This window comes from Anser anser, assembly GCF_964211835.1.
Source record: "Anser anser genome assembly, chromosome: 9".
NCBI lineage: Eukaryota > Metazoa > Chordata > Aves > Anseriformes > Anatidae > Anser > Anser anser.
In genome coordinates this window covers 16,267,882-16,290,154 of record NC_139729.1, presented here as the reverse complement: position 1 = coordinate 16,290,154, position 22,273 = coordinate 16,267,882, and the positions used below count along the sequence as shown (strand labels likewise).

Below are 22,273 nucleotides of genomic sequence, written 5' to 3'. Positions count from 1 at the left end.
TTTTCTCATTGTTCAATATAAAACAATTATTCATAGATTATTCATTCTTAGATGCACGTTTTCATAAAGACATTGTGAAAATTCCTTTTATTTTATTCCATTGCATGGCTACTGCTGCTTCTTGTTTCTAATCTGCAAAACTATAGTTTCAGCTTTTACACCACAAGTGAAAGTGAAACTTTATAGAAATACAATTAATGGCTAGTTATTCAGATATTGTGAAACACTTCAAGCTATTTGATTACTCTTTGTTTGTTATTTTTGTCCATGTTAAGAGAAAGGCTGTAACTAGCTGGAATGAAAATTAAGGAAGCAATTTTCTTGTCTGTAAAGCATTTTAAAATCTTTTCCTTATAGGCACTGCATATTGCAATCAAAAATAATACACATTCAGGTCACTTACAAATATTGTTCTTCAGTATTAATTGTCAAAAACAAAAGCCTATGTGCTGTGATGTATTTGCATGCATTTTAAAATAATCTCCTTTCTGTTTCAGAAGCAACTTTACACAAGAATGCAGCCTTTTCCAGGATACCTTGCACAAAGAAGACTGAATAAAAATGGCTTTTGTGTCCCATTCTGTTTCCTATCTTTTGGGGAGCATCCTGAAATGTTGGAGGAGAAAGAAAATAATGTCTTATGGGATTGAGAAGTTCAATTAAAACCTACCTGCTTTTTTAATTTTTGAAGCTAAATGTATACAGCAGAAGAATCTGACTTGTGTCTCAGTAAGATAGCCTGAGAGCTCGCTGAAGTTGTACATTTAAGGTGGTTTTTTTTTTTCCTGATAGGAAAAAAGGCTTTCGTTTTTGGCATCTGTCTTGTACAGTGGAGCTGGATCAGATTGATAAAGTGATTTTATCTGTTGTTGGTTTTCTGCCTGCAAATGATCCTGAAAGTTTGACGTAAAGTTTAGTATTTGTATGTACATTAAACCACCCTTCCAAGTCATGCCACTTCTATTTGTTAAGCTGTGTTGAAACCATCTGTGATCACTCTGGTACAGAATTTAAAGCATGGCATTGAGATCTTGAGAGGAAGTTGTGGATTTTGTTAAAATCCTAACCTCCTGAGAGACGTCATCCAAGGAATTCTTCTAGTGCTTTCAAGTGAAAGTACAGACTGCTATTCACTGACACCTTAAAAGGTTTGGCTCAGGAAATAATGTCAACAGCTGTTCCTTTTACCAATTCTTTCCTAATACATGTTGTTACTCTGAATCATAGCCGATTACATTTCATTTCTGGGATTGCACAGACTTTGATTTCCTTTTTAACTCCTCTCTTCCCCATAGGTACAAAGTAAATTGATTACATGGAAAATGTAGAAAGATACTGTGTACAACTCGAACTTGTCCAACCTCCTTAACTAAAAAAGCAAAAATATAATTAATTTCATTTTTCTAATAGCTACTCTAAGACCAAAATCACTTCTATATTGAAGTTAAACAAAAGGTCCATCCATACCCACTTGATTTCTATCATTCAATACAGTAAAAATAATCAGTAAATATAGTCTTTTTTTTACTGTTTTAGTTTTGCCATAGAAATGTCACTTCTGACAAATTTAAGCATGATTTAGGCTCTGTGTCATAGGTGCCTGGTGATTAATCACCACAGTGTTTTTCTGCCCACACTTTGCAACAGATGATCTGGATACACTTCTGAATGCTTCTGTGGAAGAAGATATCAGGCTTATTAGGCTTACAACAATTTGTTTTGCAGTTGTCTGATTATGAAGGTTGAAAAAATGGACATAGCTTTATTTTCCTTTCTTGAAAAGGCTATTGGTTTTTGAACTTTCGGCAATTAAAAGAGAGGATTCCAAATATTTTATGACAGATACTTTTTCTGTTTTCTCTCACTGAAAAACAGAGAACTTTGGTAAAATTTTCCCTAAATATTCAGACAATAAAGTATTTAGTCCCTTGTACAAAAAGTTAATATAGAGCTATTCATAAAATGTTGTTGAAAGGTTAAATATTTCGAGGTGATCTAACTATGTTTGGGGATTTTTTGTTTTTGTTTAAAACTGCTTTATGAAAATGAGTTTTTAAGCGTTGAAACAATGAAGAAAAAGCTTGTATCATCATCATTTTCTGACAGTAACTTTAGAAATGTATGTTTGCACAATTGTGAAGACAGAAGACAGATTCCATAGGCTGTATAGCAAGCAAAATAAGTCTGTACTTGTGTTAAATTCCTCTTTGTATTAAAACAACAGCAACAACAACAAAAGTTTTGCATTACTTCAAGAGATCACTGTTTGAAATTTCTGTGTAATGTAAATGTTGCAAAATTTTGCATCCAGTGGTCCAGCATTCATCTCTTTCAGTGTGATGTTCCTATAGTTTTAGTTCTGACTTCTCTGTGCTGCTCATCTAAGACTTAGCATGATGTATTCCATGAAAACTAGGTATTTATTGAATAAAAATGTAACCGAAGGAAAAATAAAACGTGGGTTTTGAACACAGTGCTATTGCACCTAACTTACGAAGTCACTTTGGCCTTCTTTTTCTCTTTTGTTAAACTGTGAAAATGTATGCTGGAAGTTAAACATAGTTAATGGGACAATGGTTATGAGAAATATAGAGTATTTAGTTTACCAACCCATGCATGAATTCAGAAAGTACATCTGGTTTTTTCAGATGAAGAAGAATACTAAAAAATTGATTGCAGAAATACTGTAAAACTCTGATATGGAAGGTGCTGTGTATTTGCTCCACAAAGCTTAAATTGCAGACATGCTTATCGGGAGCAGTAAAGAATTATAAGTCTGCAGTAATTTGATTTCATGATTAGATTCAATTAACCAGAAGTGTTCTTGGCAAATAAGGAGGAGGTAATTCAATGCTGTTTTTATAGGACTTTACCATAACTTTTTACTTCCTCTAACCTTAATATAAATTATGCTTAAATCTAGTAAGTTAGCATCAATTAACAAAGTTAAAAATAGAGTTGGTAAGCACTATTAGCGAGACACTTTAAAATTATTCTTTGTAAGGATTATTGTAATAAATAGTTATGTGTAATCATGTTAAGCAGCATGAGAAGCATGTGCTGTTACACATATTTTTAGATAACAAACACAATTATTTGAACTGTCTTTTAAGATTTATATGATACAGAGAAATGTAAGTCATTCCAGACTGTGGGTCTTGCAAAATCATTGTAGCCACACAAACCAGTTTTAAAATTAGGAAAATTAACGTGTCAGATTATTTTCCAGTAAAACTGCAAAAACCTTCCTTGTTTATTTTTCAAATTCAGGATATTTTTCTATATTACATAAACTACCATCATAGTCTACGTAAAGCAATTTGTCTGTTATAAGTAGCAAAGACTAATCTGTAATTTCTGTGGTTTTCTAAGTTTTGAGAGGGAGGCATCAAGGAGTGCAGATATCATTATTACATGAGTGAATATCATTATTACATAAATGAATATTTCATTTCCAAACCATGTTACTTATGTCATGTAGATATGGTAAGATATTTCAATTTTCTATAAACTGAGTTTATGCGCCATGGTTTAAATATGAATGGCCAAGGATATTTTTTCTGTCATTTCTTCATGAAAAGGGCACGGATGGTGCTTTTTCACGTGTCAACAGAATTCTTCCTTCTTAGTGGTTTCAAGTAACCTCATACTAAGTTACCAGACCATGAGACATACGAAAAACTTGGTATGTGCAGTAAGTTAGAGAGTGAAAATGTCAATCAAAACCCTTATTCCAAACCTACTAGTATGTTCTATTTCAACATTAAGGATCATTTTTTCTGAGTATGTTTTGAACCTAAACCGAGTTTTGATCTTGTATTCCCAGAGCTAAGGTTTAGAGCACTGAATTTTCATGTATCTTAAAACTTAACTCCAACAGTCATATTAAAAGGGCACAGGAGATTTCATCACTTCTGTTGAGAAACATTGAAATATGGAATCTAGAAATCTGACCCAGGGCCCTTTGAGTCATTTAAAACTCTCCCTTCTTGGTAGAATTTGGTTCTGGAGATGTTTGCAGGATCCTTTTGCCAGAGAAGGTGTTGCTGGTCTGTGATGATCTCCACATTGTTGCAGCAGAAATTTTCTTTGACTATTTGGGGTGTGTTTCTGTTTTTTGAGATGTTTTAGGAAATGTTCCAATCATGCCCCCTCACATGGAAGAGGGGATGCACATCGATAAGATTACTCAGATAGTGGGGTACCTCACAAGAACTTGGTATGTATGGCTATCTGAAAAAAAAAAAAAAAAAAAAAGGGCAGCTAATAAACTAACTTCCTATTTACTAACTAACTTACTATTTTCCTTTTGTTTTCACTTCCGCAGGATGCAGTTCTATTGACTGCAGTGAACTCCACTGACTGAGAAGTAGAAACCTGCATATTTCCAAAGCCTGGAGAGAAAGAAGAGGTTTGATACAAACTACCCTGGTAGCATGAACTATTGCTTTTCCAGTTATTGCTGTCTCGTGTATAGACATGACTCTAGAAGCTTGATTTCCAGGCTACAAGTCCTTTTATGAGCACTCTCTGATCACCCACACAATGGAAATATATTTATTTTTCTGTAGAGCTTAATATTGGCTTAAAGAAAAAAAAAAGTTTAGTCTTAACATAAAGATTTTGAGCAATCTTAAATCTTGAATGATTCTGTCACTTTCCTTGATAGGATGCCTTTGCAGTGACTTACCATCTCCAAGGTACTTGTTTATTTTTTATTTTAGTTTAGACCTATTGGATCTTGTTCTATTTTGTAATTAATTCAGTAATCCATCTTCCCTTGCAGAAACCTTTACAGACCCTAATCAACCACTTGCTAGTTTTCGTTCAACAACATAAATAAAATGCATCGTAAATCCCTTGCAAGATACATTATACAGTCAGATAATTCTTAAAGATGTGGTTTGTCAAAACTGCTATTTGCTCTATATGTCTGTTATCGCATAATTATTTTTATAGAACAAGGCTGTAGTTCAATATTTAAGTATATAAAAAGGTATAAAATATATATACAGAAACAAAGGGAAGAAGCTGAAAGGATACAGAAATTGTAATAATTATTTATGCTGTATGCTGGAATGTAAAAAAAAAAAAAAAAAATTTCTGTGCACACAAATCTTGTTGACATCTGCCATCACCTCTGTGCTGCAGCAAGTCAGAAAGTAAAAATATCCAAGCTGTCATTCTGTAAATGAATGGTAAAATTATGGGTGTGACATTAATTTGACTATAGAAGTGATTCAAGAAATAGTACTTGACAGTACTTCTGGAATAGCTCTTGAAACAACTGCAGAGTCAACCTCAGAAACAGTTTGAGAACCATTTCTGGAATTTACTCTAGGCAAACTTCCTGGGTTGGCATCAGAAGTTAGCTGGGAAACATTTCCAGAAGTGGCTCTAGAAGTGATTCTAGCAAGAAGGTTGAGAGTTGAGTCTGGCAGATATTGTAGCAGTGTTTTTGAATCAACTCTCAATGGGGGATCCAGGCATGGTTCTTGAGCTGAATCCAGAAACGAGCCTGCAGTTGGCTGTGGGATTTATTCTGGAATCGGTTCTATTGGTGCACTTCTAGAACCAGTTCCAGAATTATTTCTAGTCACTTCCGCTGAAAAGTTGTTTACTGTGCATAGATACAAATGGTTTGTTTGTGTTACAGAACACTGATAGAAGTCTTTTTCTTGCTGCTGCTGCTGGAAGTCTGTAGGTTGTAAGACAGTTTCAGGAGCAGTGCATCCTATTCTGTGTGTTAATGTCACTTTCTGACTCAAAAATGGTTTTCTATCCTTGATAGTGACAACCAACAAGATAAACTTAGTTCAAGTTTTTCAAGAATGACAATAAGCCTCTTGAAGGTTAATCAGAGTGGTGCATTTATTAACGTCTTGGATTAAACCATTCCTAATGCAGGTAAATATTTGAAGTTTCAATTAAAAGAGTACTTTATAAAAGAAATAGCTAAAATACAGTACGTAGAATAGAATACAGTAGATAACATAAGCCTCTTCAGCTCTAGAATCATAAAATCATAACCAGAGATCATTTTCACTTCCATTTCAAGAAAGTGTTTTCTCTTTTCTAGCCTTACAAAACAGGTGTCAAGCTAACAGTATGCCCTGTATGTTTAAGAGCATTCAAAGCAGTGTTTTGCTTCATCTCCACAAGCCAATTGCCTATGACTTTTGATGTTTAGAGATGGAACATTCATTGCAACCTTCCGTTCAATGAGCCTGTTCTGGTTCATGTGAAAATCAACATCCTTTTTTGTGTTGCTGCCTGACAGGATGCTACAATACTATTAGCATTTGCAAAGGGTTTACTCCGTCTAATAGTGCAACCCCCAGATCACAGGCTGCTCAGTTTGTGTTTCTCTATTATGTGAAAGACACAAAGAAGCTGAGGGCTGGCAAAGGCCTGTCAAATCTTGTAATGTAGCAAGCGACCCCAGAGCTTCATTCTGCTTTATATCATCCCTTGTTCCCCATCCCACCCTTTCCCTTGAATGGGCTCTGAGGTAGGTAAATGAATTCAGCGGTATGGTAGGCGGATGATTCCTTTCTGACCTCATTCCTGTACCATTTGTTTCCAGGCTTGTTGGAGGGAAGGGGACATATCTGAACCTTTTGTTTCAAATAATTTTCTTGCAGGTTGGGGAGTTAATGCAGACCTTGTCTGAACTCACCCGAGCAGAAAGTGTTCTGGATACATGTCCTGACACGCTTGGTCCCTTGGAATTGCCACATTAAAGGAGGAAACTGTGAATTGGAATTCTTTAATGTTTGGCATTGCTTAAACACCTGGACACCTTTTTTTTCTTTTTTTTTCCCCAATGCATGTGTGTTTATATCCTGTTTTATGCTTTGAAACATCCGTCTTAAGAGCACGCAAGAAGCAAACAAAGAACAAGCTTTGAACAGCCCAGTGTTAACTTGTTTTAGTCGGGAAGAAGTTGTTGAGGCTGAGATACAAGCTGAGTACAGCGTACACTGAACAGTGGCTTGCAGAGGGGCATTTCAGATCAGTGTCTGAAATTGGCAAGGTAGTTCTTAGCTTTGAACAGAGTCATGATGGTTTGTTTAGGGATTGATCTTGGATCGTGTGTTTCATGGTAAGGAAAGCAATGGTTTCCCACATACTAAGACTGAATTTGTGAAGCAGTGAATCTTCTAATGCCAGATTTGCCAGCACTGTGCATCCTTAAAGATACTTCTGTGGAAGGAAGAATAGAGGAATGTGACCACCAGGAGAACATGAGGGGGGAATATCATTATAGCTGTCCTGCATAGTTGGGAGTTTGTCCTCTGCACAGTCATTGCTGGAAGATGTTTGGAAGGTCTTTTTTGCATCTGAAGTAACATATTATGAAGATGTTATATATTACACGAAAACGTTAACACCCTTAAGTCTTAAGTATATGTAGTAGTAAGTATACAGTATCTGAAGTGTGAAATCATGATTAAACCACAATAGGAAACAATTTACATTATTTCACGCTTAGTGTTCTTGGAAGTATTCTGCTGAAGAGAAATGTTCTGGATAATTTCAGCTGCCACAGTAGCATGTATCTGTGGGAGGAAAATGGGAGATGTACAACCACCTCCATCTATCTAGTCTAGTAGAAATATAATGAGAGGCCTGCTTATGATCTGAGCTCATCGCTTTATATTGCACATATGCTTTACAGAAGGCTCCCACAAGCCAAATGAGACATTGGAACAAGTCTGCTAGAACTTCAGCTAGTCTAGTCTCGCAGTTGATGTGAAAAATACAGACATAAAGGGAATGAAAAAGGATGTTCGTATCCCAGGTAAGGGTGTTGCCTTAAAACCGTAGATGTGTTAATGATTTTATGTTGATGTTCCGTAGCTTGAGTGTACAGACAGAAGGGATGTTTATCATATTGATTCCTGTACATATTAACAGATTTTCTGCATGTGCTTGTAAAACTTCATGATAATGACATTTTATGATACAAGTAGTGTTACTCTTGAAATCAAAATTCCACATCCTGCACAGATTCAGGGCATTCCCAAAACAAACTCTTTGTTCATGCTTCATTTGTGACTCCTCTGTGGCATGTTTATGTATCTCAGGTGGGAGATGAGTTTATCTAACAGTTGTAATCCCAAACCCACCTAACCTGAAAGTTATTTGCATGTGCAAATTATCTTTGTAGTTAGGACTAATTACAGACTAATTATATCAGCCAAATAGGATAGCTTCCCTGACCCCTCCCCCATTGCTAAAGGAGTTTGTACTTTCACAGGCCTCCAGTGCTGATGATACATAGCTTTGTGCAAGTCCTTGTCTACTTTCTCACTAGCAAGGCCAGCATGAATATTGGCTGTATAAAGCCCTTAAAATCAAAAAATGATCCTCCACCAGTAACCAGGAAGGCCATCACTTCTGTTCTTATCATGTAATACCTCTGCTCTAACCAGTGGAAAAAAGTCTGATTTTTGTCTTGACTTTTATATCGCTGGTCTGATCAATTGGATCTTTTTTGCACAGAAGCTTTTTTAAGCTATTAAATGTTTGTTTCACTGGCTGCCAACGGATACTATTTCCCCAAGGAAAATAAAAGCATACCCTGAAAAAAAACAAAAAAAAAAAAAAACAAACTTTTTTTTAACCTCCTGTCAGTTTATGCATGGTCCATCCACCCATTCAGCTGGAGAAGATAGCATTTCCCTTTTCAATAAAAGAAAATGATTTTCCATTGCCCGGTGCCTGAAAATTAGAATTCAACAGGGCTTATGGAAGTGCAGCTAGCAATAGGTTATCTTATGAAGGTTTATCTCAGTGCACTGCTTGTTACAGGTTTTTACCCACCCTGTTTGCTTTTCCTGCCTGCACAACTTTCTTCCCTGTTCTCATCTGTCCTATTGGCATGTAAATTACTCCCACACCAGGTGACATCCTCTGCCCTGTGATGTGCTGAAGGTCAGATTAGATTTTCACAGTAGAGCCACCTGGCTTGAAAAATGTATACAGTGTGATTCATGCTACTGCTCACATCCCTTTTCAGTTTAGTTTCTGGCATCCTGGTTTTAGCTGCAAGTGTGTAGCACATACTTTGTGAATATACCTGTATACCTATATCTCAACTTACATACTATGTATGCAATGAAAAGAAACATGCTACATCAGAAATTCTAACTTTCTGCATGGTCTATGCATAACCCAGAACAGAATTTATATAGGTGTATAATCCAGTCTGAAAGACAAATGCTATTAATAAAGAGTAGCAGAGAAGAAGCATTGGAGATGGGTTGGTGGCAAGAGGCTGTTTTCATGTGGAAACAAGGGAATATTATACCACTTGCTGAAGCTTAAAACAACTCCCGGATCCTCACTGAAATTGAGCGTCGTGATGAAAAGACTTGTAGCCTGTTGGGACAAGAGATGGGGATTATAAGAATATTAATGATTCCTGAGAATCAGCAGGTGAGACCTAATGCACACATTTGTCCCTTACCCCTACCCCAGTTCATCCTTTTGGTAAACAGTACATAAAGGCTGGGTTCCCAGAGTGACTGAACTAAGTTCCTGATTTTTTTATTTTATTTTTTAAATAAAGAATAGAGGAAAAGTGAGGGAGGGGGGTGAAGAAGATTGCAGTGGTTTTGCTGCTTGTCCCAAGCAGAAGCACGGACTCTTCCTTTCATTTGTAAAGAGTAACTGTGTGGCCGAACCAGAAGTCTTGTGACATTACTTAAGAAAGCAGAATGGTATCTTAGCATCCAAGGCCTCATTTAAAACATAAAGAAAAGCCTGCCTTAGAGCTTGGATAAGCTGGAGAGGAATCTCTGTGACATATGTGCATTGTCTTAAGAAAGCATAGGATAAAGCCAACTGGTGGGACACAGCCCTTAATACACTAGGGATTTGTCATGCCTATTTTAGTGTATTTATTAGCCAGTAAACACCCAGCATGTAGAGTCCGTGCAGTGACAGTATGTGATGCAGCACACTGTTACAGAGAGTGAGTGGCAGGGGTTACTGTATGGGACATTGATTCCTTGGGCAAGGTGGGCAAAGTATTCTTACTGCATCTCCCAAGTGAAACACAAAGATGCTGTCAATAGTAGTTCTCACAAATTAAGACTTTGCAAAATTGTCTCACTCTTTCCCTGTGGTGTGGGCTAAGAGGGATTCTCATGGATGCTGATCTTGTCCCAGTTCTGACAGATTTCACCTGCAGGCACAAAGTAGCACGCTCAGTGTAGCAGGGGGAGGGAGGGATGGCTGTCAGCTCTTTAGATGAAGCCTGGGTGTTGTCAGCCCTTTGAGGCCTGAATCAGTGCCTGCACTGAAAAGAGAAGAACATGCTTGATTTTGTTTTAATTCAGTGTTCTTTCCTGCTTTTTCTTTGCAAAACTGGGTCTGTACTGTTTGCTCTGTCCTTTGATCTAGCACAACCCCATTCTACTAACTTTTCATTCTCCTGTCCATGGATTGCAGCAGCAGGTAAGTGACAAAGTGATATGACAGTGGGAGGTGTCCTGATGAATGCAAGGGAGGGACATTTAGGCTGCTTTCAGTCTAGGACCTGTGCCACTTAACCAAGGGCTGGGCACAACTGGAGTACTAGTCCTCCATATATCTGCCTCTGGAGTAAGGCAAGTGCAAGCACTTTCCCAGGTTCATTAGGCTTCCTGGAAGGGATACTCAGGTGAAGCCTTTCTGGCTGTGCTGAGACACAGATGACTGAAAAAAAGTATGGTTTGGTACAAACATACCTAATATACTGCTGTGCCAACATCTGATGTAGCCTGAAGCTTGCAGAACATCTGTCAATGAAGCTGCATTAAGGTGAAGGTAACGTTTTTGTAAGTTTTTCAGCCTTCCCAGGAAGGCTTCTTTACAGCATTTTAAATCCCCCTTGAAATTTCAGTCTGCAAGAGCAGTAGTGCCTGACTCTGACAAAATTGTTGTTACACTTATTTTGGAAGTGTCTAAGCGTAAGGACACTTGTTTGTTGTATCCTGGTGACAACATCAGAACAAGATTTCAACAGTGTTGATGTTAATCTGAATGTAACTCAACAGCACTGGCTTTTGTGGTTGGATTTGAGTCCCCAGCAGTTGAAACTGAACTGCTGCCTGCTCAATATAGTTTTTCTAGTAACTGATGCATCTAGGTCAACAAATTGACAGGCATTGCTCATTTTACTGCTTGGCAAATATTGAACTAAAGTCTTCAGCACTGTAACACTGTTGACAATTGCAGGATAATGGCATTGTCCTCTTTTGTTACTGTGAAGTGCATCTTTGCATCTGATTCTGGCATATAACACACTCTGTAAACAACAAGGGATGTTGTCATCTGGAGTCGCAAGTGTTTGCTCTGACAATATAAACTTAGTGCCTGCTCTCTGAAACCAAACAGTCTGTGTCTGCCATGGTTACTTCAAACTGATCATGAAACAAGCCACTCTCTTCCTGAAAACATTGGAGGGCAATGGCAAAGCTGTTGTTGAAGTTCTTTTCTGTTTGGAATGCTGTCCTTACCACACTCCTTTATTACATTGCAGGTCTATGTTGAGGAGTCCAGACTAAGCTTCAAGAGCCTGAAAGTGGAGAAAAATACTTGGCAAGAAAAAAAAAAAAAGATTAAAAAAACCCACTGAATTAGTACAGTTAACGTTGGTCTATCTGGTAAGGAAATGCTTTGTTGCAAACACACTATCTGTTCTTTCTTTTCCATAATAGCATATTAGAGGAAATGCAGCTGACATGAGGTTCCATCACACACATCCTGTTACCTGAGCAGAGCACTGTTCCTTGCCTCCTCCTTATCTTCTCAAAAATTAAACTTTAGCCCTGCTTCTGTGAAGGTCCGGCGTCACTTTAGTCCCAGCCACCCGTAGTTTCATTTCAGGGTCTCTCCCTTCCGCTTCACTAGTATCTCTGGCTTGCTTGTTTGCTAACATGAGTCATCATTCAGGATCAGACTAGAATAATTCAGCTGCATGCAATTCAATGGTAGCATGCACCAGGAGAATGGAGTCATTAACAGATTTTCTTCTGTGCTACCTTTCCGTGCTATATTGTTCGCTATAGCTTTATTATTTATTTCATGTTTAGGTCCAGGGTGAGGATTTAAAGCAGAACCACCTTTCTTCTGTTTCACACCTCCATTTTCACCCACAGTTTTTATTTTGTATGTGAACTGTGTGGAATCTTTGTTTATGCAATGGTTTGCAAGCTAAAATGGCAGAGAACCCTAATCAGAATGAATCTGTTTGGCAAGTGTCTACTGTACATCTGCTGTTAAGATATTACATAAGAAACATTAACCCAAATGCTGTTAGGAGGTGAATCTACAAAGAAAGGGAGCCTTTGTGGATGATGGATCCTGCTACTCTCGACAGATGTCCACCAGCTTGCAGGATTGGTCCCCTCCACAGATACATTCAAAAATTAATCCACAGCTTTTTATAACCCTAGTGGGGACACAGATAGGTTGGCCTGTGCTGCTTACTGCCTTTTGGGGTTGAATTAATGGTGTTTCCTTTTTCTTCTGTGTCTCAGAAAAAAAAAAAAACAGCTCTGCCTTTGAGGTTAATGCAGTCACAAGCTAAAAAGAAGCCTAAGGTCAAAGAACAAGAAAGAGGCCAGCATGCTGTTCCCAGCCAGGTGCTGAGATGGGACAAGTTGTATGATCTACTGTCTGCGTTTTGCTAGACTTGTCTGTGGTTGTCTCTGGTTATTCACAGAGCTGGGGGCTATGGGAGATGGGATTGTAATTGTGTTCCCAGCAAAAAGGAGAGACAAAGCTCCACGCTTCAGGAAAATGCCACCGTAATTCTTCTTATATTAGTTCAGAGAGGCTCGTTGATCATGAGGCTGGAAGCTTTTGTGACTGATGTCAAGTGACTGCTTTTGGGGATGATTCACTTATTGTCTATAAGGCTCTTTTTACCATAAAGCAGCTGCTGAAGCCTCTATTTCCCCTAAACAAAACTGTCTTGAACTTCCAGGGGAGAACAAGGCTTTCACTGTGCCAGCCTTGACTGAAATCACAGCCAGGAGGGAGAAGTAAGACCAGTTTTCTTGCTTTTGCAAAAGCAAACTTATTTTTTTCCCATCAGTAGCTGTGAAGTGTACAAAGGAAGTAAACAGCCACCAGCCCTATGAGAGAAAAGAGCCTGTCCATTTTGTAAAGCTGCAGTATTTTCGTGTCCACCTGCAAATGTGGACAGCAGAAGTGGCTGCTGCTCTGGCTAAGCCTACCAAAATTGTGTACTGCAGAAGCTTATTTCCCAGCAGCTATACAGTTCAGGTGTTGGGTTTTTTTCTCATATTTAAGGCTGACATTATCTGTTCTTTACAGAAAGCTCAACTCACGCAATTCTTGCTTTTTGATGACATGTATCCCCATACACTGTTCACTAGAGAATGGGGCTTGCAACTAACTTAAAGATAAGGAAACAATTCCCAGAAAGGTTCCGCTGGAGCTTTTGGGCCCTTCAGGTGAAGGGAGTGGCAGGGAAAAGGACAGGCTGTCACTTCAGTAGGGGACAGCAGTGAGTTACTGTGAGCAAGGGAATGACAGCCTCCTAACGAGCAAGTTGGACTCTTGGTGAGGCAGCATCTTCCAGCTTCCCTGTTAGTAGGAGCTCAACAGGCCAAAGAGCCTGGCAGCAGCCCACCACTCTGTTTGGGCTTTGGATTAGGACTTTCTGCACGGTGACAAACTACCATTCCTGTACAGATGGGGTCAGCTGAGTGCTGTTATAAAACAAAGTGGAGAACACTTTATATTGCCATTTAAAACATTAAGCTATTCATTTAAAAGGTTTGGTGTGTGGCCTCCTCAGGCACTGCACATATGTATGTTACAACCTGGGCCTATCCATACTAAATAATATCAATTCATTATCTCTGGTCCTTCAGAAGCTGTTGGCTTCAAATTTGTTCCTCAGAATAATAATCAGTTGATTTTTAGAATGAGAAATAGCTGTAAAACCCTGAACAAAACCTTTTCTCTATCAAAAATGTTCATTCATGGACTTCCAAAGTACGTGGTAGAAAGGTTTTTGCAGAATTTGTCAGGTTCCTTGATTGTGATAATTTTATGATAAATGTTAATGTGAAAATTTCCTTCTGCTATAAGGAAATACTGACTGAACAAAGGCTTCCGTATGACCTGAACTAAGTATTTCCTGGAGTCTACCAACACCTGATCCTAGGCATCACCAGAAACACTGCTCAAATGCAGCAGAGCAAAAGCACAGCTTCTTTCCAGTGACTAGGGAGAAACACATTTGCAAGGAACTGTCTTGGGCAGACAGACCTGCAGAGAGAGAGAATAAGCATGGCATGCCACGCTGAACACTTTGAGCTGTTCCGGACCCCAACAAAGCCCTGGGAGAATCTATTGAGTTTTAATTGTACAAACCCACGTGGCTGAAGAGAAATACAAGGGTGGCTTTTTTTACTTATTAGAATTGTAAAATCGGTGCTTTGGTATGGCCTTTTTCTCTGGAAATGTCTCTCTGTGGCAGTATGCTGTGTCTGAAATCCACTTGCTCTGAGCCCTTCTTGAAATAGCTTTCCTGTACGTAAGGCTTAATTTAGGGTAAAGAGACAAAAGGATTCCCTTGGAATCACATCACATCGTATTAGGTGGTAGAGGACTGAGGGGATGTGCTAAGACTTCTGTCAAAAATCTTTTCGGAGAACTATGTCATGAATTCCTGCTCTCTTGCAGAATTCCTTTTCAGTGATTTTGCCAGTATTCAGGTTTTCGGGTCCCCCAGAAGGTCATTCCCATTAGTTACACATTGCTCAGCCATCACTGTGATTCTACAATGTTGTACAGTTTGTTTGCAATTACTGTAATGAACAATCAAGACAAGATTAACTCAGAAAAGACCGTCTAGACAAACACCCACACACAAAACTTTTTTTTAAGGTGACAATAAAGAGGAAAGGGTTGGCCAGCCAGCCATATAACTTTTCAAGCAAACATTTTCAAGACAGCAAACATTGATTGCATTTGTAATAACATGAAAACATATCTGATAGGTCTAAGATACATCTGAGGTGATGGTTTTTTTCTTGGTCTACAGGGGAGAGATCCTGAGGTATAATGCATGCTGATGGTCATCTTGGTTTGTCCTGTCAGCGCTGATCTTGGGTTTTCACGGTTGCTTGGTATGGCATGGGTACGGGTCCTCTGATTTATATGAAGTTTTTCCTGCTGTTTTTTTCCACTGATACTGGAAGTGAAAGGAGCTCAGCAGTCTTTGGCATGAAGTATTTCAGCTAATATCAGATTTTGTGCTTTTCCTTGTTTAATTGTTTTTACAAGGCCAATTTCTAGTGTAACATACATACTTCACAAATAAAAGTATTTTACATCTTAGATTTCTTCTTTATTTTCTTATAATGGATTGTCTTGGGCAATTTAGAGACATCAAGGAACAAATAAAATTCCCTTTCCTGCTTATATGCAGTTTGTTAAAAGTATTCTTACTGCTCGATATTTATAGCTGGTAAAAACCGGAACGTGCCACTGTGATCATTTGCACCAAGCTTCCAACTTCTGTCTGGGCTAAGAGACCTGCAAGAAAGAATCATTGAGGACTGATTTAACAACTCTCTGTGATGGATCTTGTCAATGGGTAAGTTTGTTAAGCTTATTACTGTCGTTGATAAATGTTACCACCCTGCTTTGGCCAGATTTGTTCTGTAGCTTCCAGCACTGAGATCTCATTCTGCCTTTTATGTGCTGAATTAGAAACTGTCTTGAATTGAATGTGTTTCCCCAGAGCGTTACTTATGACTGAATGTTGAACTTAGAGGCTAGTAATTCTGTTCCCTCTCTGCATAAGCGAAGTTACTGAAGATAGCTTTCTACGTAGACTCTCCCAGCTTCAGCCATAATACTTAAATGTACTGTTGCTTTTCAGTAATCAGAGCATTTTTTACCTGCAGACAGGGTACCCTGCTTTGCTGATGGAAAATAAAAGAGTGGCTGAATGAGCCAAAAGTGCAAGTGCAGCTCAGGAATTCTGCCTGCTGCCTCTGCCGTACCTGACCCCGGGCCTACGATCCTGGTCTGGATTTGGATCATGGCTTTATATCTGTTGTGGACATACCCGGTCAGCTGCCATCCTTTTGTGGAACAGACCATGCAGTGGGCCTTCTCAGTTGCTGATGAGATTTTTGGTGCAGTCAAAATAAAAATCTTTGCTCAGAGCTAATAATTCCCCAGAGCACCACCCTGGTCATCTGAGGGGGACTGGCAGGTGCACCCCTTTCATCCTTGATTTTTTTTTTTCAACCAAACTTGCGGGGTCTGGCAGAACTTGAAATCACTTTACTTTTCATTTGGCATTAGCACAGTTGAAGCAAGAAAGTTTATGTCTGGAAACGGTTGAGGTCTGAAAGTAGAAAATATTAAGTCCAGGCAAGGAGAGCCTTTAAAAGAGAAGGAATTTCATGGAAATAAAAACAGTCTAGTCCGTTAAGTTCCTCTCATGGACTTTTATGAGGACAATTATTAATACTGTTGAAAATTACTCTCGTGAAACGTGTTAATGGGAGCTGAGCTGGCTGCTGCCAGAACAACTGCACCCTTTACAGCTCATTTGGAGACAGAAATATTCAACGAAGTAGCCTACAGGGTGCAAAGGTTCGTGTGGTGCAGGCTTAGACTAACTTAACATATGCCCTCTGTAGCCTTGGTATTGTCCAAAGCCTAATGCTCATAATAAAAGAGAGAAAAATTGGACCCCAAGTGGCAAGGATTGTAAGCCCCAGGAATTCTCCTAATCAGAGATATTCAGCTATTTTTAGTTTATAATGTTTAGCCAAATAGCAACAATGATTTTTCTTCTTTTTTCTAACTCAGCTGCACGGTATGTTGGAGGGGGTCTCGATGGCCTGTGACCTTGCCTTTATCTGTTGGTCTGTCACCACTGGTCTTCAAAGCGCAGCTTAAAGGATCTGAGGCTTCTGTGTGGCCTTGATGTGATCTGCTTTCCTGGTAAAGTTTTTCATTAGCGGGTGCTTTTTTAAGCTTGCTGGAGCTTTCTTGGCTTGCACTGTGGGATGCTGCTGGCTCTGGGGCTCTCCTGACCCCACAACCATGCTTAATAACTCTGTACAGCCTGTATTTGTAAGCTTTGTGTGCGTGGTGGATGCTGCTTCTGCATGGTGGATACAGCTTCCTGCCCCATTGAACAGGCTTTCTTTTCTCGTCTTGCCTCCAACATATCCATCAAAGACTCTTCAAAAGAGCAATTATTTTTGAAGTACAGTTGGTTAGATACAATGACTGAGCAACACGGCCATCCATTTGCCCTTCCAGTGCTTACTCACCTGATAATGGTACTGCCCTTCCTTCCTGTTTCTGCTGTTTCAGTCGTACATTTCTCTTCCTCTAAATCTTGAGAGAGAGAACACATCTAACAAAAGAGCAGTCAAGCTGCATCAGACCAGTGGTCCGGGTAGCCCAGTATCCTGTCTCAAACAGTTGCCAGCAGCACATACCTAGGATAGAGTGAAAAACAGGGCAAGTGTACATGCTGCTCCAGCATAGTCTGCCAGCTACATGTGGCTTGTGAACTTCTTATGCCAGAGTTGTTGTCTATGTATTAATAATGGAGTTTTCTTCTATAGATTTGTCCATAGCCTTTTTCCAGCAGAAGTAGCTTCCCTGGTGTCTTTAACAAAGGACAAAAATTTGGTTTTGCTTTCATGGTCCCTGCATTTGAGTGGCTTTCTGTGGACACCTGGAAGCAATTGTTGGCATGGCTAAAAAAATCTGTCTCAGTCAACAAGAGAAAGTTGTTCATTTATGTATGCAAGTCTAGGGCAAAGGAGTTAGGTGCCCCTGTGCAAAATGACTGGAGTGTTTAGAAAGAAAAATGCTAACAAAACTGTGGCTAGGCCTGGCTGATGCTGACCTTTCACTGATAGGGCAGGTAGGACCAGTTAGTTCTTCCCAGTTAGAAGCTAACTGCACCATTCCTACAGTGTGTTCTTGCAAAGAGACCTCTCTGATTTCGCTGCAGCACAAAGATAGACAGACAGACCTGTGTATTTCGTCCATCAATAAATGTGGGACAGCAGACTGATCGGCTGGTGTTCCTGCTCAGCAGGTTCCCCAGGAAATAGGTTTCTGTTTCTTTACGTAAGACTTCCTGCAGTCTCAGCTGGTTGAGGAGCCCTTGGAGCACTTCTGGAGCAGTTCAGACAGGTTACTGTGCATTGGCGTGAGGAGAGGCAGCCCCTAGCTATGAAAGAATATGCTGGGCCCCCCTTATTGCAGACCTAACCACCTACACATCAGAGCTCTTCTTCCTCAGTTCCAGCAGAAGGGTATGACAAGCGCTAACTGTAAATCCATGAGGTGAGAAGGACACCTCCAAAATGTTTTGTTTGCTTTAGGGAGGTTTGTGTAAGGGGTAGGCCAGAGCAATTACCAGCATGCAACAAGGTGCCTGCTATGTTCATTGGAGTGTGTTTCTTTACTACGTGTCAATACAAACGTAGAGCCATTTTTCAGAGTTTGCCAATGGCTATAATTGAAAAGGCATGAATTGCCCTCAAGAGATTCCCTGTTGCTCTGCGTTATTATCTGCTGGATGGCAGCTCTATAGGCCATGTATCATTTTTTTTCAAATAACCAGTTAATTACTAAATAAAACAACCCAGCTTTCAAGCTGATTAGCCTAGATTAATGACCAGCAGCATGTTTCACTCTCCTCCACAATTTATCATGGAAAAGAACTATGTCTTTAATGATTTAGGTACCTGGTCTATTGAGGCTTGCTCCAATCTGTGCAGCCTCCAATTTGATTTAATTGCTCTTCTTAGTTTGTGACCTGGAAAAAACCAAGTGACAGCTCCCATTAGTGAAGCCCAGCTTGCAACTTGCTTGCACTGTTACAAAGGCTCACTGGGTGTCTTTCTATGCTGACTTCATTAAGAAGATATATAGAGGTCAAGTGTCACTTTGGCACAGAACAAGTACCGTGCCGTTTATCAGCTGAAACAGGTTGAATCAACCTGTGTATTTTATTTAAGTTTATATTCATTCTTTTTTCCCCTCTTATAGTCTTTAAAAGATGTTTTCAGAAGTTTCTTATTTTCTTTAAACTAAGATTGAATTTACAGACTGGCCTTAAAGGCATTAATTGCACTTCATTTATTGTTACTTTGGCATGAAAACTTTGGCATTGCACTCCTCTACAGTTATTCAATAAAAGGTCCTTTGTTATGAGGACCTATTCAGAGCCCTTGAGTTTGCTTCCTAATTAATATTAGACTTCCTCACAGTTGTGCTCTGGAGTACAAATGCTCACTTCCCAAGGATGTTGCTGCAAAGGCACATTGAATGTGTCTTTAAGTGCATCCTGAATTACTGACTTATTATTGGGTAAGTCCCTGAAGTCTTCACTTAGCCAAAATTCCCATTTAAGACAATGGACCTATGGGAGTTGTCTCATCATTAACTGAACTCCAGCAGTTGTCTGGCACTCAGTGAACTAAGTCATGGTCACTGCCCCTGCGAGTTTACCATCTACATTGGCGACAAAGACTAAACAAGGCTGAGAAGATAATGAGGCAGCATGAGCTGGAACTGGGCTCCTGCACGCAGTATCACACTTTGTTCTCTAGGTGTTTGTGAAGGGAGCGGGTGACCACTGGAACAACGCCAGTCACTGTAGTGGTATTAAAGGCAGATTTTGGCATGTGCTGTTGCTGACTGGCTCTTTCATTGTGCTTTTCAGCAGAGGCCAAGACAGACAAGGTCCGTGCTATGTTGCCTCCTCCTAGGGGGATTTGTGGCCCTCCTGGCATGGGAGCTGCTGGAAAGGGTTGCTTTACACTGTCTTGTTCTGGGCTTTTCCTTCTGAGGGAGAAGTACTGTCATGCTGACACTCACTAAGGTGTTAAATCTCCGAGGTTAAACTTGCCTGGTGACAAGACCAAGGCAAGCTTGGATAAATGTCTGTGTGGTACCCGGCAGTCCCTAGCTGCAGTCCCCTCCCACCTCCCTGAGACGGGCTCTGCAAGTCACCAAGCAGGATACCTGGGCAAAACTCTCTTGTGAGTAATAGACACAGTCACCACGTCAGTAACGTTGGGTCAAGTGGCAGGAGCACATCCTGCCCATGTCAAGGCCAACTACATGGTGCTGGTGACCCATGGGAGCCTGGAGGAGAAGCCTGGAGAAGTAAGGGGCACCAACAGGCTGGTGAGGGAGAAGGTTTGGAGAGAACAGGAGCTGTGGTTTGCAGCTAAGGAAAGCAAGGCGGGAGGTGGTCAGTGCTTTCACAGGTACATTGTTACCTTGCTGTGGGGTGTAGGCGAGCTTACAAGGCTGCCCCATAGCCCAACTCCCCTTCTTATTTTTGGCTATCAAACCATAACAGGCCTAGGAGGCGATGGCTGTTACTGCCTAACATACACATTCATAGGGATCTCATAGGGATCTCAAATCTGTGATTTATTTCTTTCACGCCACAGGCAAGTGTTATTGGTAATCCCTTTTGCAAGGAGTAGGCTCTTGGGGAACTATGGATGGGGTTGATTAGTACTGGTATAAGAATCATTATCAATGCCATGGGACCTGTGCTGTGTGCTGTAAAGATTCCTGCCAAACCTACTAGAAGGCCCTAAAGCTCTATAGCTCCCTTGATCTACCCTCTGCATAAGCCTTATTACTGCTCTATCCCCCTTGGTGCTGTCCTTCATTAACACGTGAGCTCTCATACTGTCATTGCTGGAGAGGGAACTCATCCCTACACAGAAATCCGTTGCAAAGAAACACGTCATTATTTTGTATAGTCCTTGCCACTACTCTCAGAGTGGGTACTAGGAAGAACAGAGGAAAAACAGGGCCTGTGTACGGTAACTCCCTGCAAGACAGCCTTGGAGCTGTTTTTGTGCCATTGATAGGTACACGTGTATACCTCCCCACCCTGTGGCTGAATGACCCTGAGTATAAAACTTAACATAACTGGGCAATTGAAGGTCACTGATTTATTTGCCCAGCATTTACATGAAATATGGGGAAAACCTGGTCAAGTTTCTTTGTTTTTCACCGACGTTTATTCCTGCTGATGGAAACTGATATGTCCCCAAGGTGTGTGACCCAGTGCAGAAAAGCATAGGTCTGTTCCCACAGCCAGCCCTTGCCCTCGGGGTGCTGGTGCAGGAACCTCCCCAGCAGTTTCCCATCCCTCGGGCTGTGCACTAGGACAGGGACCCGCGGGTGGGATACCTGCAGCAGTTGCAGAGCACAACTGCTTGTGGCTGTGCCTGATGTGGGTCTTTGTCTTCATCTTGCAACAGCTTCAGCCCCAGCCTCTTCCCTCACCGTCTCCGCCTGCTGCTCGGAGCTATTTGGCTGCTGTATGAATCCAGCTGTGAGTGAATGCACGCAGGTGTAAAGCCCGTTCCTAATCCCCTGGCTGTGCACCCGGGTTCCTTTGGTACGCTTTGAACACGTGCCTCAGATCTTCGTTTCAGTAGGTAAGACTGTTTCTCATCTGTGCAAGTTGATGTCTTATGCTTTTTGGGTTTTCCTAAAGCAGCCTAAAGTCTCCTAATCCACCCTTTCTGCCCCATATCTCTTGCTGGCTGTGCTTCTGAGCCCTGGTGCCCCACAATGGCTCACTTCTGTCCCTAGAGAGCGGGGGGGTTGCTTTGGGAGTGGAACAGCTGCTGCCAGCTGGCAGAGGGGATGTGTGACAGAGCCAGCATGGCTCCCAGCTGCTGGTGTGGGCAGCATTTGGGTGAGGACTGACACAGGGGGTGCACCAGGGCACAAAGTTAGCCAGATCCACCTTTGTGGCCTGCAAGCGGCTATCAGTGCTGAGCAGTGCAAACCTCTCGAGGGGGAAAGAGGAGAAGGGGAGGTTTCTCCCATTTCAAACCCTCTCCTGTTACTAATGGGGACAGGTTATGGCCATGGGAATAAGGCATGAGGCATTGATTCATTGAGCTTTTTCTTGTAATGCTGTAGATCTTCATTAGTGTTCCCAGTTGTGCTTTCTGCTGCTCCCAGTGGGGCCACTTAATGACGTAAAGAGCTTAATAAGGAGAGGCTGTGGTCACAGCTGAGGGGAAGGGTCTGCCTTACTGCTGCCAAGGGTTGTGCTGTTTATCACACGCAGCATCAGCCTCTAAATATTTCTTACCATTGGGACTGAGGGAATCACTTTGCAGAGGTTATCCAGTAAATCTGGCAGGGCAGAAACAGAGACCAAGGTCTTAGGACCATACTGAGCTGTAAAAGTATCTGGCAG

General features: G+C 40.7%; 1 protein-coding gene and 2 long non-coding RNA genes across 7 annotated transcripts in view; 2 read left to right on the top strand and 1 right to left on the bottom strand.

The window, feature by feature from the left end:
• Positions 1–2,489, top strand: part of OPA1 (OPA1 mitochondrial dynamin like GTPase) — a 53,091-nt gene extending 50,602 nt beyond the window's left edge. For all 4 annotated transcript variants that reach the window (XM_083849493.1, XM_083849495.1, XM_083849494.1 and 1 more), the window contains one exon: positions 498–2,489. The gene's annotated coding sequence lies outside the window, so the exon portion shown is untranslated. The remainder of the gene's footprint in view (positions 1–497) is intronic.
• On the bottom strand, positions 741–21,377 carry LOC310904553. 2 transcript variants are annotated; one of them, XR_014588439.1, is made up of 3 exons: positions 21,247–21,377; positions 17,334–17,504; positions 741–17,241 (listed from the first exon to the last, which is right to left on the bottom strand). It is a non-coding gene; the product is annotated as an uncharacterized lncRNA (long non-coding RNA). The 2 variants fall into 2 exon arrangements; XR_014588440.1 differs by having other exon boundaries at positions 741–15,570.
• The window catches only part of LOC310904552, a 48,708-nt gene continuing 43,794 nt past the window's right edge, over positions 17,360–22,273 (top strand). The window contains exon 1 of the long non-coding RNA XR_014588438.1: positions 17,360–21,497. This is a non-coding gene — a long non-coding RNA (uncharacterized lncRNA). The remainder of the gene's footprint in view (positions 21,498–22,273) is intronic.